This window comes from Pseudorca crassidens, chromosome 3 (assembly GCF_039906515.1).
Source record: "Pseudorca crassidens isolate mPseCra1 chromosome 3, mPseCra1.hap1, whole genome shotgun sequence".
Classification (NCBI taxonomy): domain Eukaryota; kingdom Metazoa; phylum Chordata; class Mammalia; order Artiodactyla; family Delphinidae; genus Pseudorca; species Pseudorca crassidens.
The window spans coordinates 161851213-161855776 of NC_090298.1; the positions used below are offsets into that span (position 1 = coordinate 161851213).

The 4564-nt window shown below is 51.1% G+C and overlaps 1 pseudogene; it reads right to left on the minus strand.

The window, feature by feature from the left end:
* Positions 1-1014: 1014 nt before the first annotated feature.
* LOC137220918 (cytochrome b-c1 complex subunit 10 pseudogene) lies at positions 1015-1729 on the minus strand (annotated as a pseudogene).
* Positions 1730-4564: the final 2835 nt, after the last annotated feature.

A 4564-nucleotide genomic window follows, 5' to 3' on the forward strand; every position in this document is an offset into this window, starting at 1 on the left:
CTAGGGTGGGAACACGTTTATGGGAGGGGTAGCCAGGGGGCCAGTGAAGAGGGAAATGACGTCAAAGACACACCTTGTAGGGCCTGGAGGGGGACAAAAAGGGAATTGGAGTCTGAGAGGGAAGGGAAACCAGTGCCTGGATCCACTTCCCGTTGTAAGATTGCCCCCTGGCGGCCCAGTGAAGAACAGGCAGGGAGACGGTGGGGTCCGTCCATCCTCAAATCTACCCTCTGGCCCTCACAGGCCTTCACAGAAATTGTGGCAGCCTGAGCTTGGCTGCCCTTGGTCAAACCACCGCCCTCCTGTCTTCCTGTGTCAGTGTCCCCCTCGGCCGAACGGGGACAAGGTAACCCCAGACTCTCCAAGAGCATGGACACCATGCTCGGTGCTTTGGGTCCTCAGTGCTCACGTGATTCCCACCAAGCCTACTGGGGCAAGAGCTACTTCTGTTTCCACTTCACAGCGGGGAAAACTGAGGCTCAGGGAAGGCAGCACATGCAGGGTCTCCTCACACCAGGGATACCTGTCAGGAGAGACTGGACCCCACCAGGGGGGCCAGAACACAAGTTCAAGTTCCGCCTGTACATATCTCCCCAGTTCTTCAGTTGAGGGAGGCTAGCAAGAATAGCACTAATTTGTTCTTCAAACTTTCTCTTGCTGATGCTGGTGTCCATTGGCGATTCTTCTTCTTTTTTTTTTTTTTTCAGAGCAAAGTTTCACGCTGTGTGCCTTCACACACCAAAACTCTCCCCACCAACATAGGAAGTCTAACTCGTGCTGTGTATTTCCTCAAGGGCCTGGGCCTTTCCAGATGCAGATGGAAGGAGGCAGCACCACCAGACACCAGAGGGATCTGAGTTCGTTGGGGGGGGAGGGCGGTGTCGGTTTAATTAATTGTCCTTCTTTTTTTTGGGCCACGCTGCGTGTGGGATCTTAGCTCCCCAACCGGGGATCAAACCCGTGCCCCCTGCAGTGGAAGTGCCGAGTCTTAACCACTGGACTGCCGGGGAAGTCCTAATCATCCTTCTGAAACTTGCCATTGATGTAGGGCACCTGGTCCAGAATCAGCCACCACTCGGTGGCCCACACCAGTCCCACGGTGCCCACGGTGCCCCACATGCCCGCCATGGGAATCCAATTTCTGGCCAGCTTGCGACAGTGCGGGCCCAGGAACCTGCTCAGCATCCTGGGGCCCGCTGGTGATTCTTGCGTGAGTCAGTGCCATCATGGGCCAGCGGGAGACCCTTCAGTGCTGCTCCTGTGTCTGTGATTTACTCTAAAATTCAGGTCCTCTGGCTCTCTGACCTCAGGCTCCTACGCATTTGGATGTAAGTTTTGAGACTGGAAGTGCTACTCCTCATGCCTGAAGAAGGTCCCTCATCACCTGGTTCTACAAGGACTGGCTCATTAGCCACTACAGTTGCTCACCTTCAACACACCTTGAAAGGAGTTCAGGGCGGAGATCAGGAATGAGGCTCTCAGTGCTCTGGGAAAACTGGCAGAACAGGTCTTCAGATAGGTAGGTATCTTCAGGAGGAAATTTTTTTTTTTAATGACTATTTATTTATTTTTGGTTGTGTTGGGTCTTCGTTGCTGCGCACCGGCTTTCTCTAGCTGTGGGGAGCAGGGGCTTCTCACTGCGGTGGCTTCTCTTGTTGCGGAGCGCGGGCTCTAGGCGCGCGGGCTTCAGTAGTTGCGGCTCGCGGGCTCTAGAGGGCAGGCTCGGCAGCTGTGGTGCACGGGCTTAGTTGCTTCTCTGCATGTGGGATCTTCCCGGGCCAGGACTCGAACCCGTGCCCCCTGCATTGGCCGGCGGATTCTTAACCACTGCCAGCAGGGAAGTCCCAGGAGAAAATTTTTATGAACCAAATTTCTTGCATCTTCCCGTACTTAGAAAAGCACTAAAATCATTAACCGAGACATCTGCTCTTTGTGACTAGCAGCAACCTTCTACTGAGATGTGTGCTTGATTGCACGTCCCCTTTTCCAAAATCACGTATATGCTGACCTCCTTCACACTGCTTCGGAGCAGTTTCTCAGAGCTCTCTGAGAAGCTCTCTCCAGGGCTATGGTCCTCAGTATGGCCCCAAATAAAACTGAAACTCACAGCTCTCATGTTGTGCATTTTAATTTCATTCGACATTCTCTTTCCAATTTATCGCTATTCCAAAATAAGGAAACTAAGGATCTGACACCCCAGCAGCACCCTGTCTCAGCCAGCCCCGAGGGAATGCTGTCGTGTGTAGGGCCCACACCCAGGCAGGGGCCGTAACCCCAGTCAGGATCACACATTCCAGGTATAGGGCCACCACTTGCAAAACTCTAATCTAAAGCCAGTCTTTTTTTTTTTTTTTAATCACCAGTCAATCCTGGACACTTTGCTAATTAATTAGCATGATGAATATTACAACTGATTTTTCTCTGGTGGGAGGACTGGGGTTAAGATGTGTGGATCAGCTAAAAATAAAAAAAAAAAAAGGTTCTGAAGAACCTGGGGGCAGGACAGGAATGAAGACGCAGACGTAGAGAATGGACTTGAGGACACGGGGAGGGGGAAGGGTAAGCTGGGACGAAGTGAGAGAGTGGCATGGACATATATACACTACCAAATGTAAAATAGATAGCTAGTGGGAAGCAGCCGCATAGCACAGGGAGATCAGCTCGGTGCTTTGTGACCACCTAGAGGGGTGGAATAGGGAGGGTGGGAGGGAGACACAAGAGGGAGGAGATATGGGGATATATGTATATGTATAACTGATTCACTTTGTTATCAAGCAGGAACTAACACACCATTGTAAAGCAATTATACTGCAATAAAGATGTTAAAAAAAAACCCATTAAAACACTAAAAAAAAAAAAAAAGTGTGAATCAGGGAGAATATTAGCGGCTCTCCCCCTCCCAGACACCTGGCCAGAGTTCCAGCCTTATCTGGGAGATGGTGAAAATGCAGATTCCCAGGCATGGCCCAGACCTGATGAACCAGAGCCTGCATTTAAACCCATCTCTGGCCTAAACCCTTCAGAGTAGCTCCCTTGACTTGAGACTGTGAATTGGTCTTGTGTCCAGCTGCTTGGAACCCTACCCAGGTTACAGTGGCTTTTGCCTCAGTGGCTCCGTGGAGCTCTAAGCAGATAGAGTGTGCCTTTCTGGGGCTCCTGACCAGGTGATGGAGATGTGATTTCATGGAACCTGGGGAAGGTGCCTACTCATCTCTCAGAGGCAGCCCAGGACACGGATCCTCAGTCTCTGCCTCCCAGCAAACTGGCTCACAAAAGCAAGACAAATCTCTGAAAAGCTACACAAATGGTACGCAAAGGATATGCAAATCCCACACATCTTTAATTCAAATAAAGCAAGTCGTGCATATTATATGCAAATAACAAACACATATGCAAATGTCATGAGAGGAAGGGTGCCCGGCTCAGGGGTGAGGGTTGTCAGACACATTTCAAGGAACACACTGAGTATAATAGTAATGGTGGGGCTTCCCTGGTGGCGCAGTGGTTGAGAATCTGCCTGCTAATGCAGGGGACACGGGTTCGAGCCCTGGTCTGGGAGGATCCCACATGCCGTGGAGCAACTAGGCCCGTGAGCCACAACTACTGAGCCTGCACGTCTGGAGCCCGTGCTCCGCAACAAGAGAGGCTGCGATAGTGAGAGGCCCGCACACCACGATGAAGAGTGGCCCCCGCTTGCCACAACTAGAAAAAGCCCTCGCACAGAAACGAAGACCCAACACAGCAAAAATAAATAAATTAATTAATAAACTCCTACCAACAACATCTTCTTTAAAAAAAAAAAAAACGTAATGGTGGAGGTCTCATTTCCTGCCCTGAGCCCGGCCCTTGGACCTGACAGCTACAAGTTGAGGGGGTCTTATATCCCTGGGTCTCCAGCCCAAGAGAGGTAGGTCTCCAGCCTCTAGCTCTGTACTCGCTGCAGGGCCACAGCGGCCTCTGGTGGATGGTGATGGGACACAGCAGCTGGACCTCTCACTCCACCTCCACTTTCTTCTCCCTGTGTGGTGGTTTCCAGATCCCCCTCCCGTGGGGCCCTGATCATGAACTTCCAAGCCACAGATTAGTGGGGGAGGGGGAGAGGAGGGGGAGGGGGAGGGTGGAATAATGAGTAATGAGCAGGACTGGCTGAGGGGAGTGGTCAGTGTTCCAAGGGCTCCTGCTGCTCTCCCAGCACAAGCCTCAGGGATTTCTAAACTGCAGACTGCCCAAGGGTATACAGAGAAATGAGAGATCGCTTCCCTGTCAACTACCGGATCCTTGGTTCCTTCCCCAGTGGCCACGGCTGTGACCTGCGTCTCCTTCCAGAGATACTTGGATACCCCCACCCCCCCAATTTCGAAAATGGACACAAATGGTTATCCTTCCTACTTTTTTTACATTAATGCATTGTGGAGACGAGCTACTTCAGTCTTTTGAACGGTTGTATGCTATTCCACTGCAGGGCTGAACAGCGTGATTTAAACAGTGCCCAAAGGACAGACATTTATTTTCATTTTTTTTGCAATTACAAAAACATGTGGCAGGAAATGCATCACTTTGCATT